General features: G+C 32.7%; 1 protein-coding gene across 1 annotated transcript in view; it reads left to right on the forward strand.

Moving 5' to 3' along the window:
- LOC101887665 (mitochondrial adenyl nucleotide antiporter SLC25A25) overlaps window positions 1-16,052 on the forward strand; it is a 45,647-nt gene that overhangs the window by 15,269 nt on the left and 14,326 nt on the right. The window lies entirely within an intron of this gene.

Consider the following 16,052-nt stretch of genomic DNA (forward strand, 5'->3'; position numbering starts at 1 on the left):
CATACCATGTCTATTTGCCAAAAAAAAATTGGTGAATAAACCATTCAATTGTAGCAAATTAACGAAAAAAAGCCACAAGAAAAAATAATGTTTGCTAAAAGTAATGGCGTGGAATTTGCAAATATGTATGAATACTTTTTGTGTGTGGGATGGCTGTTTTTTTTTGTTTATTATTTCTTTTATTTTCTTCAATGCTAATACAATTTATTTTCCACCAAGTCATGTGCTTTGGTTACTTTTTTTTTTTGATTTTGTTTTTCATTTCTTTTGTGTCTACAACGCAAATTGTGACGTTTCTAATGGCAAAACAAAACGCACACAAACACAATTTCCTATCGAGGATCAATGTTCAAATATTTTTGCCGAATATTAACCTTGTTATCTAGTTTTGTTTTTATTTCGTATTGCTAATTGTGAACCAATGAACTTTGTGACTGGACAAATGGGTGTTCGGGCGAGCCTTCTTTTTTTCAAGGAAGGTGATATGGGCACTTGTGGGATAATAAATATTCCTCTCATGACTCACATAAGTGTTAGGTGGTTAAATGATTGACTCACCAATTTTTAGAGGCTGATTATTAACCTGCAAAGGATGAACAAAATTGTCAATATATAAGCGATCTACCTTTTTGAAAGAGATTTTGGAGTACCATAAATTTGAAAACAATTCAAACATATTTATGGCCTGCTTCATGGTAGAAGAATTCAGGCAGATGCCTCAACGCTTGGGAACATTGATATGTCAAAAATTTTAAAATATTTCTTCAAAATGTGCGTTTTTCAAAAATCTCATTATAATCGCGGTGAATATCTCAGATAATGACTGTTATGTTTTGCACCCGCTTATATCCATTCTGATATTTTATGTAATGTGAAAAGGGTTCTAATCTATTTCTGTTGTAACGGCGAGGTTTTGAAGTTGCGGACGACCTAAAATTTTAAGTCTATATCCAAAATCCAACTTTTTTTCAACTTCTGCTTATTTTGTGGGAAATATTGCGGCATTACTTTGAAAATTTTGGTAATGTTGTTGAATGTGTGCGAAAATTGCTTTAGAATTTTGGAAGAAGAGGAGCACCACCGAGTCCGTTTGTAAATAACAAGCAGGCATACATTGAAAACCGATGCACCCAAAACGAGTCACTGTTTGGTACGGTGACAATAGGTCGGGTGCGAAAATAAACAATATCGATCCACTCCATCAAGTACCTCCCCCACAAAGGGTCAAAATGTTGAATAAGTATAACTCTTTTAGAACGTGACGTAAGTGTCTTCAAAATACATACATCACAATATTTTTACCAACCCAAGGTATGGTGTGAAGATGGAATATATCGCTCCACTCCTCCCACAAAAGGTCAACATTTTGAATAATCATGAAGCTCATAAAACACGAAATTAACATCCGATTTCATTCAGACTTGGCATATCTCAATATTTCCATAAACAAAATTTACTAACCCATGGTGTGGTGTGAAGATGGAATTTATCGGTCCACTCCTTCTGGTACCTCCTCCACAAAGGGTCAAAATTTTGAGTATCAATGAAGTGACAAAAAAAAAAAAACATTGCTAACATTTGGTTCCAACACCAAGCCAAAGCTAAAACCAACTTTTCAAAAAAAAAAAAAATAAATAAATAAATAAATAAATAAAATATATCGGACGTTTTTGCCAACAGATGTATACCCTCATCGTATCGAACATAAATAATATGATATAAATATTGCGATGTACCAAGTTCTGACTATATTGCTTGTTTCTTTCACTTTATATGAGACATATGATGATTTTTAGAAAATATTAAAATGTGAGTGAGGTGCCAGAAGTATTCCATTTTCATGCTTCATCTAATACAGATAAAAATATTGGTATGTGCAAAATTTGAAGGAAATCGAAAATTTATATCCAATTTTATGCGAAATTATAAATTTCGATAAAAAAAAACATATTCATATCAGATTTCTAATTTCAAGTATGAGAAATATTTAGATATAGCAAGTTATAAAGAATCGCTGACTGCTTACGCGAGATATGGCAGATTAAAGTATTTAAAAATGTGACTCTTTGTGGGTGAGGTACCAGAAGGGGTTCACAGATATATCATCTTCACAACAGATTTTGTGTTAGCAAAAAATGTTTCTATGTGTGAAATTCGAAGAGAGTTGGATGCCTGTTTGGTTTTCTTTGATCGTTTTGTTTTTCAAAATCTTGAACCCTTTGTTGGCGAGTTATCAGAAGAAATGGTCCGATCTGTACCATTTTTATAACAGATCTTAAGTTGATGGAAATATTGAGATGGCTCAAGTATGAATGGAATCGGATGTTAATATCGCTTTTTTTGAGCTTCACTGATATTCGAAATTTTGACCCTTTGTGGGGGAGGTACCAGAAGGCGTGGGCCGATATATTCCATCTTTACAGCAGATCCTGTGTCGGTAGAAATATTGTGATGAGTGTAATTTGAAGAGCACCGGATGCTTATTCCGGATTTTACAAAATTTTGACCCAGAAGAAATGGTCCCATCTCTACCATCTTTATAACAGATCTTATGCTAATGGAAATATTGAGATGTACTAAGTCTGAATGGAATAGGATATTAATTTCGTGTTTTATGAGCTTCATGAATATTCAAAACTTTGACCCTTTGTGGGGGAGGTACCACAAGGATGGACCGATATATCCCATTTTCACACCAGACCTTGGGTTAATAAAAATATTGGGATGTGTGTAATTTGAAGACAATCGGACACTTACATCATATTTTATAAGGGTTATAATTATTCAAAATTTTGACCCTTTGTGGGGGAGGTACTGGATGGAGTGGACCGATATTGTCCATTTTCGCACCTAACCTAGAACTGATGCAAATATTAGGATTTGCAAAGTTAAAGAAAAATCGGATTATCCTTTCTCTTTCTGTGCTGGAAATTATTTTCTTTGAAATTGTTGAAATTTTGTGGGGGAGGTACCACAAGGATTGGACTGATATTGCCCATCTCCGAACTCGATTTAAGTTTGAGAATAATATTACGATGTACCAAGTTTGGATCATATCCCTTCGAGAGTTATAGTGCGCAGCAGCCGGACAGACGGACGGACATCGCTAGATCGACTCCAAATGTCCTGAATCGGATTTGGTCCAAAGAGACCTAAGGTCTAAAACAGTTATTTCGAATAGGCACGTTTCGGTCATATCAAATGATATATACCCTCTCTAGGCCATATGGCTGAGGGTATAATTACTTATAGATTTCATCCGATTTAACATTTAAATCTCCTAAAGCCGTAATAATTTTTCTATTTAATTGATATTCAGTACAAATATAGGATACACAGCCCAAAAAATTTTTTGAAAAATATTGTCAAATTAGGTCCAGCTGGAGTTACATATTTCCGATTACAATGCAGTCTGTCTAGTTTGGTCCCAATAGAATGAGTTGTAGATATTGTGTGTTTCATCCGATTTTTTTCAGCCTTCTCTCGTAACATGCACTTTATAACAATAATATTTGATAAGAGAGGTCACATGCAAACTTATAAAAATGCATCCGTCCAATTTAAGGGGGCTAAATCGATTAAGATTCGTCAATGGTGTGTGAATTTTTGCTGTCAGATCCCACAACATTCTCTTCGAAGGTCTCCCAATGCAAAATAGCCAAAATTTCACTTTCAAATCTCCATAAATAATTGTTCATGTTAATATACCAAATAACATATGTTTTACAACATACCTGTTGCTCCGGTTGCCTGACGACCTTACGGCCGAATGTAAAGTGTCATGCCACCATTATGTGTAGAAATGTAACATTGACAACTAGTATTTCCTTTTTCTTTTGTCGTGTTTTATTTTTATTTTCCCTGCAGTTTTCCCCAGTTACGCTTGTTGCTGCTCGGCTGGCTTATCACCTCGTCTATTATGTGGAACACAGACACGAAATGGTTTATAAATTCTGGTTTTGAATTATTATGTGTATAGTGTTGGGCACATTGTGTGAATAAGAAGACGTTGATGACATAAATAAATATTGTACATATGTATGTACGTATGGATATGGCATAATAAATTTTCTTATTTATGTACACACGTGTGTGAGATTACATATAATTTTTGTCGTTGGGTGTGCGTGTGTATTTTCATTCACACACACTTTGGGTGTGTGTGTGTTTTCCCAATTGAAACTTGTAAGCTTTTTATTTTGCATGAAAGTTTTCCGCTTCTCGTTGTTGCGTTTGTTTCGTTTTGCCTAGCCCCAGCTGATGTTTAGCCCCAAATCGAGCGACCAAACAAAATGAGCTATTCAAAACGAGCCCCCAAAACAAAAACTAACACAAGCATACAGTCGAGAGGTCGTTATTTTATTATATCTGTATGGGTATGCTTTGAATTTATAAGGTTTCTGAGGATAGACGCGCGTGTATACCATCAAATTTGAGACAAACAAACTCTGTGGACTTGTTTTGTTGTTGATGTTTTTTCTCTCTCCAAAGTGAATCAAGCGCACAGACGTGTCGAGGCTTAATGTATTTGGTTTTACGTCTGGTCTTCTTGTTTTTTTTTTTTACCGTCCCATGTCTTTCAAAGGTCATCTACTTTTTCTTCTTTAAATATTGATGCCTATGTATTTTAGATATGTATGAATGTGCTTGCATGTAAATTTAAATCTTGACTTGTTGCCAAGCATTAAGGCTTTAAAACGGGATTATGGTAGCTGTATAAGGCTACAAGTGAATCTCATATAGCTATCAGAAGTCTCCTCACGTTTTTTGCGTTTTAATTTTTGTTCGGTTTATTTTGACATTTTTTATGGGGATTTTTTTCATCGATGAAATAGAAGAGGGTATTTGAGCAGAAGTATTTAAAAAATATGTATTTTTTTAAAAAAAAAGTTGGCATTTGCAGACGTTTTGCAATAAAAACGACTAGACTTCAAAAACTGGTTTCGAGTTTTAATATCTGATTGACGTCAGTATTGGCCGGCTTCTAACTGAATTTATGAATTTTAGTTTTTTTTTTTTAATTTCTATGAAAAATTGATATTCGTTCTTCGGGTACTAACAAGCCAAAAGTAACTGAATTTATTAATTTTATTTTTTTTAATTTCTATGAAAAATTGTCTTCTGGAAAGTGTATAAAATATAAAATTCGAAACGGAGGTCATGTAGGTCCACGATTTGATATAGGCCCCTATACTACACTAATAAGCGAAAATTAACTGAATTTTATATTTTTTTTTATTTCCATGAAAAAGTGTTAAAAATATGAAATGCGATCGTAAGTTTTTAAAATAACATTTTTATTCCAACCGCTAAGGCAGTATGCAATTATTTGGGAAGGTATATGGAATAGAATTTTGAAACCAATATTTTGGATTATCCAAACTTTTATTTGTCATTCTTTCCTATAATCGTGTTTTTTATATTAACATGCCTCTGTCATGAGCTGTTATTCAAGGTAGTATAGCCACAAACCATTTGCTCAGAATGCATTTTGTCTAGTCTTTACCATTTTAGGTCTTTGGCTTCATTTTATGACAGAAAATTGCATTTACATATCCATGTCTTTGTATAGCCTCCTAATAAAGGTAAATCCCAATATTCGATATTTGTATGATTCGAGCTATATTTTTCATCAAAATTATCTCCAACTTGGTTTTTTTAAGTTTATAATAAGCACCGCCTTCTCTGACAGACAATTGGCAATGGAGATCCACGTTTTCGTATAGTCCCTATATAACTGTATCTCTCGATATTCGGAATTTTCACGATTTTAGCATTTTTTTTGTCACGAAATTGTTTTAATTTTAGCATTTTAGTTCTTAATGTGTTCTGGATCCGGTGGAAGAGCATTAACTATATAGGTTCAATTTTTACTATAGCCCCATATAACGGTATAATCCGAATTTTGACGAATGTAGTCATATTTACTAAAATTATTTGTAGTTCGTAAAGGGTTCTAGCTCCGATGGTGGAACATTGTACATATAGGTCCAACTTTTCCTCTCATAGTACCTTCTAAAATTCGGTATTTCAATCCATTTAGCCGCATTTTCCTACGAAACAGTTTCAAATTTGGTATTTAGAGTTTGTAATGGGTTTTACCTCATATGTCACAACATTGTCTCTAAAGATCCACGTTTTCCTATAGGTCCTATATAACAGTACTTTCGGATATTCGGTATTTTACAATTCGGTTTATGTAGTTCCTAATGGGTTCTAGCACCGGTGGCAGAACATTGTCTATATAGGTTTACGTTTTGCACCAGGAACCATGTAGAGCACCTCCTATATTCGGTATTTTCACCACATCAGCCACATTATTTTTCAGGAAATTGCTTCAAATTGGGTATTTATATCTGGTAGTTTTTACGCCCTATTGTACAAAATTGTCTACATAACCTACAAAATTGTCTACATTTGCCTAAAATTCGGTATTCGTAGTTCATAATGGCTCAGAATGTTGTCCATATTTTCCATGGTCTCAATATAATGGTAATTCCTGGTATTCGGTACTTTGATGATTTTTGCACGGAATTGTTTCAAAATTGACCCTCAATGCTGGCAATAGATAACACTTCATTTCCGTTTCTGGTTTCCGTTTTGGTATTGTGCCCGGTTCCACCAACTTTATGGTATTTTTAAACTTAGTTGCACTCCCTAAAAAATCTCATTGGTATTTGTAGTTTAAAGTGGATATTTGTATTTATAAATATTTTCTTTACTTCATGATGGAGGGTACTGAAAGTTCGGCCTGGTCGAACTTAACGAATTTTTCTTGATTTTTATCCAGTTTTATACGTGTTAAAAAGCGATGAGAAGAAACTTCTATGTTACTCCTCGGACTCATCAACATTCAACACATATTTTCGAATCCCAATACTGTAAATTAGTTTCCTTAAGATGTTTTAATTCTTAAAAAACAAAACAAAATTTAAATTTGCAAAACAGATAGGATACACTAGGTACGAAAAAGACCCATTAGCGTTGCCATCTTCGTAAATTATTTCTCCTCAATTAGTTATGTGTCAAGGAATAATCTCTCGAAAAAATGCGTTCCATCGACATATAATTTGTGAATATATGATTGGGCTAACATTTCTTGTAACAGGCAAAAGGATGATCTATACAGAATCAATTTCCAAGCCGTCATAGGCATGTCCTCCGTCCGTCTTTTTATTATACAAATTACTTGTATTTATTGTCCCATACTTAAATTTGTTAAATATGATCCAACCTACCACAATTATGACATGATTTGGCACAGATATTTCAAAAATACATTCTTATGGTTCTTTTTGACAAATGAATATAAATACTTCGGCATGTTTGATAAAAATATTATTGTTACTAACCCGCATTGCCAATTGTGTATCACCTGTTTCCTTCCCATATTTGTTTGATTGAATTTACTCTTCAAAAAAATCTTAAAAGCAACTTTGTTACCAAGAGTCACCACGACACCACACTGTTACCAAGAGTAGTCCTCCAAGACATTGTATTGGTCAAGAAATATTCCAGTTTATTTTTTTATTTTTATTTATAACAAACACCAATGGCCCATGTTTTGTTTTATTGAAATTAGAATAACAAAACAACAACAGTCTTGTTCCCATTTGATTTGATTATTTGTTGCTAGGTATTTGTTAATATATGCATGATTTTTAGTAGGTGTGTTTATATAGATGAATGGAAAAATATTATAAGATTTAGAATAAACAGAAAATGGAGGTAGATAGCTTCGTTCGTTCTGTTTTCATTATGTCAAATAATTTCATCAGATTTTCTTTTATTTTACGTTTTTTTTTGGATTCTGCGGAATATTTAATCACGTGGTTGGATCGTAAATTAAATAAATAAACAAATTAATATGTTATGGCTTTAGTAATATATTTATATATAAAAAATAATTTTTTTCAATTGTTATTTATATATGTGGAAATTCAGTATATATATATTTAATAATATAAAAAATATTAAAATATTATAAAAATGTAATATATATGCACCTATAAATTTCCTTTTAAATATCACAAGACTCATGCCAATTTTCTATATGCGCTTCCAAATATCCCCTTATAAGATAGGCACTTCGAAGTGATGACGTTAAATATATCGTATTGACATGAATATATAATAAAAAATACTGAGTATAAAATTATTTGCAATTTTTAAAAAGTTTTATAGATGATATTTTTTGGATTGGGCATGATCACCTTCCAATAGAAATAATCTAAATTAGTAATGAATACTAAAAACTTCAATTTGAGAAATTAACTGTAATTTGTGGAAAAAAGGTAGAGAATTGATCTTGCCGTCTGTCCCTTTCTGTTTCTCTCTCTCGCTCCTAATAAATTATTTTTTATTTCACGAATAATTTTCAGGGTCTGGGTGTTTTATAACGAATTACAATTGTAGTTTCAGTATACAAACAAGTTTAAACTCTTTTACAAAGAGTAAATATGTGCAAAAGCTTTTCCAAAAATAAAAATAACCACCTTTCTTTGTCTTTCTAAAAATATCCCAAGAATGAAGGAACACAAACTGCAACATCTTTTTATGGTTCACTGAAATAAAACCAAATATTTATGTTTACAATCCGATAAAAATAGTAACCTAATGGACCAAAGAAACCGTCCTGAACTTCAACCAATAAAAAAATGTTTATTTCGGCCAGGCCGAATTTTCAATACCCTTTACCATGTAGTAAGGAAACCTACTTTAAATAAAGGTATCTGGATCCAATATTTAAACTGGAAACATCAACGAGATCGGTTGGAGAACGCAGTTACGGTTTTTAAAATCCTAAAAATTGAGGTAGTCCTCCTAATGAAAGAAGGTTAGAAAATAGGAAAATTATTTTTTCATGAAAGAATAGAGAAAATAGTCAACAAAATACCGAATATCTGGCGGTACTCTTATATGGAAACCATGGACCAAAATATATAATGTTTAACCACCGGTGGTAGAATCCTTTAAATCCTTTAAACTTCAAATACCGGCTTCTATAGAAATCCTTTGGAAAATGTGACTTTAATCATTAAAGTACGGAATATCGGGATACACCGTTAGATGGGGCTATACGAAAACGTGGACCATTTTAGACAATGTTGTGGCGCAGGATGTAAAACCCATAACAAACTCTAAATACCAAATTTAAAATAATTTCGTGAAAACATGTGATTAAAATTATCCAAAATATCGAATATTGGGGGTATGGCTATATCGTAATGTGGATCTATAAAAACAATCGCCCAATCATTACTAGCCGGGCTGAATTCCATTCCCACGAAAAGCATTTTTCTCGAGAGTTAATTACTGCAATCATGAATAATTGAGGAAAAAATAATTAGTGAAGATGGCAACGCGAGTGGGTCTTTCTCGTACCTTGTGTAACCTATGTTGCATAAATTGATAGCAAGTTTGAAGCACTTTTCTTTTTTATAAAAATTAAGCAACGTAAACCCACTAATTTTCAATTTTAGGATTCTAACATATGTGTCGGATTTGGACTAGTCTTTGGAGCAACATAGAAGTTTGAAAATACAATCCTAACAAGTCAATATCCCAACGTTTCTTGATCGATTTTTTGTACCCTCTACCATACATAGTATGGAGGGTATATTAAGTTTGTCATTCCGTTTGTAACTCATAAAAATAATAATTTTAGACATAACAAAGCATATATATTTTTGATCACCGTAAAATTCTAAGACCTGTTCGTCCGTCAGTCTGTTGTAATTACGCTAGAGGTAAAACGAATAAAGATAGGAAGCTAAAATTTTGCCCAGATTAGTCTTTTGTCTATAGGCAGTTCAGGTTCGATGATAGGCTATATTGGTTCACGATATTGTATAGCCCACATATAACGGTATCCTCAACATTCGGTATTTTGATGATTGTAGCCAAAGTTCTCAAAGAAATTGTCAGAAAATCCACAAAGGAGTTATTTCTAAGGGCTTTACTCCCTGAAAGAGAATTGGCTATATAGGTCCACGATATCGTATAGGCCACATACAACGGTATCCCCGATATTCGATATTTGGACGATTTTAGGGACATTATTCACCGGAGTTGTTTCAAAATTTCGTATTTAGAATTCGTAATGTGTGTAAACTAGCCTTTACTCTGGCCTCTCCATGTGCAATAATAATAGACTGTGGTACATAGGTCCTTGATAAAGTTATCATATGTCTGTTCTATTATTATATAATGACGGGATGTACTCACTCGCCGGTTATTTGTGAACTTTGCTTCATATCGCTTTATTAACATTTGTTTTTCTGCAGAAATTTGATTGTGATATATTATTTTGATATATCGATAGGTAACATAAAAGTACAATTTCAAATTATATTGGAATGTGCAGTGTTGATAAGAAGCCGCCATATCAACGACATATGGGGTGTGTCTAAACGTTGTGAATTTAATAGAAGTGTGTTTCATTTTGTATTATTTCTTGGCATATTTTCAAAAATTGTAAAAAAATAAAAAAAAACCTAGCAAATTTTGAAATAAAATTCTTTATTTTTTCTTGAATTTACCAAAAAAAAAGTACCTTTGCCTGCTCGTGGCTTATCATCGAACCTGTAAACAATTTGGTTTTTTTTCGGTTGAATGTCCCAAATAAAACAATAGCCAAAGACGTAGAACTATAAAAATGGGACAAGACAGATTCAAAATATGGCAACACTGTGAAAATACCTCTGTTGTTATGATATCATAACAACATAGTTACCAATGTTAACTGATTTAAATCGATAAGGCAATATGCATATAGACTAATCAAAATCCGACACATATATTCAAATTCTAAAATTGAAAATTAGTTGGTTGGAATTGCATAACAAAAAAACACTTCAAATTCGGCACCAATTTATGCAACATAGGTTACACAAGTTACGAAAAAGTCCCATTCGCGTTGCCATCATCACTATTTATTTGTCCTTAATTATTGACGATTACAGAAATTACCTCTTAAGGAAAATGGTTTTCGTGGGAATGGTATTCCGCCCGGATATTAATGATTGGGTTGATTGTCTTTATAAGTCCACGTTTTATTATAGCTTCCATATAAACATATCCCCGATATTCGATATTTTTGGAATGTGCAGTGTTGATAAGAAGTCTTCATATCAACGACATATGGGGTGTGTCTAAACGCTGTGAATTTAATAGAAGTGTGTTTTTTTTTCTTGGCATATTTTCAAAAATTGAAAACAGGTCGTTTTGCAAAAAGAAACCTAGCAGTCATATGCATAATATACATTTTGAAATAAAATTCATTATTTTTCTTGAATTTACTATTGCCTGCTCGTGGGTTATCAACGAACCTGTAAACAATTTGGGTTTTCGGTTGAATGTCCCAAAAGAAACAGTGGCGGCCTGTTTCTACCTTGCCATGTCTCATTGCTTTATCGGCCATTTGCAACCTTTTTGTTTTTTGCTTGTTTCAGTTATTTTTTTTTTTTTTTTTTGTGAATAAGAACACCGATAAAGTTGTTGGTTTCTGAAGCAAATAACAAATGTTGAATCGAAAAGAAAAAAAAACGAAGCACATTCACTCTGCTATTTTTAAATTTTGTTTCGTTTCGTTTCTAGGTTGGACTGTTGCCAACTAAGTCGTTGCGCTTTTCTATATTCTATAGAATCGCAAAAAAAAAAACAATCGTTGGTGATATTCATCTCAAATTTGATTTTTTGCAAAGTTAACAATCGCAAACTTTAAATATTAAATGCTGCGTAGAAAAAAATATGTAGGTTATATAAGATACTCTCATTATCATTGAGAATATAGAAAAATTTTGCAATTGATTGATAGGTTTGAAAAAGTTATTAAATTTGTTTTCTAATTAATTATCTACTTGACTGTGACTCTTTATGGCTCTAATAGACCAATTTAAGTATTAATTGGGGTTATATCGCACACCCATTGCTTTGATTAAATGCCCTCGATCCATAAGTAATTGTATACACATGCCAATGCAATTAATTGGGTTATTAAATTAATTAAATATTATCTATTTTGCACTCCGCCTAAAGAAGTGTTGACAGTTGTATAACTATATAAGCATGGCATAAATTCAGAAGGTAGAACAAAGCTACCCCCCCCCCCCCCCCCCCAAATACAATTTTTTTTCTTTTGGTGAACTTATTCTGTCAAAACATGTACACATTTTGTGTATGTGTGTGCATTGTTTTGAGTAAAAAATGACATAGTTTGGAATTATTTCAAATTTGGTTGCAAAATTTCGTCTAAATGGGTAATAAATTGTACAATTTTGTGATAAAACTGTACTGTTCAACTATTTTAGGTTCAATCTTTTGGAATAACCTTGTTTCGCGGGTTTTTCCCAATATAAGAACTTTGTTAAAAAAAATTGAAAATAAACAAAACCAACTTTTTTGAACGTCTATTTGACACAATAATACTCCAGCACAGAGTTGCATTTTTCTATTTTCTTTGAAGTTGAAAAACCTTTCTTATTGAGCCACGTGTTGTAACACAGTAGAAAAAACCCACGACAAACTCTAAATAACAAATTTAAAATAAATTCGTGAAAAATGTGACTAAAATTATCCAAAATATCGAATATCGGTGGTACGGTTATATGGGAAAACGTGCATCGATATAGACAATCATACAATTCCACGGAAAGCATTTTCCTCGAGAGATAATTCCTGAAATCATGAATAATTGAGGAAAAATAATTAGTGAAGATGGCAACGCGAATGGGTCTTTTTCGTACCTTGTGTAATCTATGTTGAGTAAATCCAAAGACCTAAAATGGTAAAGACTAGACAAAATGCATTCTGAGCAAATGGTTTGTGCAGCTCATGACTGGACCATGTTAATATGAAAATCACATTTATAGAAAAAAATGACAAATAAAAGTTTGCCATATTTTGACTCTGTCTTGTCTTTGTTTTCTCAACAAATAGGTTACACAAGGTGCGAAAATGCCCATTAGCATTGCCATATTTGCAAATAATTTCTCCTCAATTATTCATTACTGCATCTGCATCTGATCTCTTGAGAAAAATTCGACCCCTGGGAATAGAAATCCGATATATATGCCTCAGATATATATGCCTAGTCTGATTGAGTTTTTGTATCTAAAAAAGGCGTATACATATTTAATAGGTCTACTCTACATAAAATGAATCTTTAAAAAACCGTATATTTATAGAAGTTCTATTTTTAGATGGTGTTTACTTGTTCTTGTTGTTTATTGTTTTTTTTCTTTCTCTTCTCTTGCCTGTTACTTGGTTAGCTTTCAAACCAGTTTCTGCCAGAAATTTGGCCTCTTGACTCTCCTTGACTACTCGAACAATAATTTTTCCACAAATAACACTGGCCAGCAGACATCAGTTTGCGATTAAAATCTGCACATAAATTCTGCTCGTTTTGCCCTGCATGCCGTAGTGTGCAGATTAAATAAAATATATGAATTCCAAAGACTTAATTTCACCAGAGGGGAGAGGTTTCTTCTTATCAAAGGGGTTTTGGGAGGTGGTGGTTGATAAGTGGAGTTTTTTTTTTCTACATTTTTGTCACGAAAGCTATTATCAAAAAAATGTCACGCGCCCCCTTTCTTTTGATTAGATCGTGCGAAATAATTTTGCACATTCACTGATGATGTGTGCAAATATTTATTTATTTACGTATATTTCATAAATTACAAGTTTCGAGATTATTTTGAGTTCTTTAAAAACGTTTTTGTGAATTAGATACGTTTTTATTCACATGCCTTGTGATAAGATTTTATTTTAATAAAGCTATCTCATGGTGGAATTGATAAAAAAATGCATGGGAATAATGAAAATGCAGATTTTGATTCACTATTTTTGGTATTTGGTGAATCATATAACTCCCTTCGCTACATCTACACAAATTTCTTATTAATAACTCTCATTGTTTAAAAGAGAATTGCCTATATGGCCTTAACGCCTTCTCTCTGTGCCCGAGGCATATATTTTATTGAATTAACAACCAAGCAACGACACAAAAACAAAACCTGGACCTTGACAATGTAACGCTCAAATCTTGTAATCCAATTTGACATTGGTGTGGATGGAGAGGTGATGGTATTTCTCATATATTTTTCTGCATTGGGTTGGGTGGCTATTCTTGACTGAGAGAGAAAGAGCATAACCCAATACATGACAGCAAAAAACAAAACACTGACCTTAACTAACAACAACAGGTCACTGTAACTTAAATAAAAAATAAATTAAAACAGCAACAACAACTAATACAACAAAACAAAAATATGTTGTTTGGGTTTTCCTGATTCCATTTTTATTTTTTTTTTGATTTTATTTTAATGTGAAGAAACACTTGTTGATGAATGCAGACCGCCACCAATCATTTAACATTTGTTTGTGTGTTCGTGTGTGTCCGTCTGTTTATAATTCAATGTAAAACTGATATAGAACGACAGACGACGACAACAACCAATCCAACCCCACAAGTCAATAGCTAAAGAGAACTTTGGTCGCTTGCCTGCCTGCCTTACAAAAGTAAATAACAACAATAAAAATTAATAAAACTTGTCGGAAAAAGCTCCTTTTTGTGGACTATCGTCAAGAAAAAGAACCGCCGTCATTGCTGCTTTTGTTTGTGTGTTGTTATCAGTTCATTTGTTGTACGAAATTGTGGAGATGTAGTTGCGCTCATTGATTATTGTCGTTGTATTGGCTGTGTGTGATAACAACAACACAAGTCTACGATTTTTTGGGTGATTTGAAAATTAAGGGACTAATTTTTATAAATTCAATTCTATCATAGAATACTTTCTCCTTATTTATAGAGGGTGGCCAAAAGTTTTTCTATATAAAAATGTCCATGCAATATTAATCATATGAATATCTGAAAGGAATTCTATGGCGATGGAACGCATTTTTGTCGAGTGATCCTTTATTAAATAACGAATAATGGAGGAAATTAATTTGCGAAGATGGCAACGCGAATTGGTCTTTTTCGTATCTTGTGTAACCTACATGTTGTGAAAATAAAGACAGAAGTATAACAATGGGACAAGTCAGAGTCAAAATATGGCAACCCTGTGAAAATACTTCTGTTATGATATCGTATCAACATATTTAGCAATGTTATGCGATTCAAACCACTAAGGCAGTATGCAATTAATCGGGAGAGTCTATGGAATAGAATTTTGAAACCCAATTTTAGGATTTTTTTAAACTTTTGTTTGTCATTTTTTTCTGTAAATGTGTTTTTTTTTATATTAACATGGTACTGTTATGAACTGTTATTCTGGATATTATAGACACAAACCATCTGCCACCATACTATAAGCCAATGAATCGAAAATCGATCTATATATCCCTAGTTATCCATTTCTTCATCAAGATAAAATTAAGTTATTTGGTCTTGTTAATCTTATATGAATAAATCATAATTGTTGATTATGCAAATTCCATTGCTAGCAGTAGCATTTTTTGTTGTCATTCTGGTTCTGAAACAGAACATAAATCGACTTAGAATTGTATACTGATCTCGAATATATGTGCTTTAATCTACGACGATTGTTTGGAGGTGCTAAAAACAGGATGATATGGTGGACTGTATAAAAACTTAAACTCTTGCATATTATTTGGCTCAAATAAAAATAAAATTCAACGTTTGCAAATCCTAGTTGATTCTTGGTATTGCCAATACAAAAGGTCAATTAATCGAAAGTCGACCTATATATCCCTAGTTGTCACAAAACAAAACAACTTGCCGTTACTGTGTCCTAGCGTACTGTTACCTACGGTAACTGTATATTGATCATCTCAAACATATGTACTTTAATTAACGACGAATGTTTGGAGGAGTTACAAACAGGATGATATGGTGGACTGTATAAAAACTTAAACTCTTGCATATTATTTGGCTCGAATAAAAATGAAAAAAATTCAAATAGCTTACGAAAATTCAATTTTTGCCAATCCTAGTTAATTCTTGGAATTGCCAATACAAAAAGTCGTTTAATCGAAAGTCGACCTATGTATCCCTAGTTGTCCCAAAATAAAACAAAATAACTTACCGT

The sequence above is a fragment of the Musca domestica genome, unplaced genomic scaffold (genome assembly GCF_030504385.1).
Source record: "Musca domestica strain aabys unplaced genomic scaffold, Musca_domestica.polishedcontigs.V.1.1 15, whole genome shotgun sequence".
Taxonomy (NCBI): Eukaryota; Metazoa; Arthropoda; class Insecta; order Diptera; family Muscidae; genus Musca; species Musca domestica.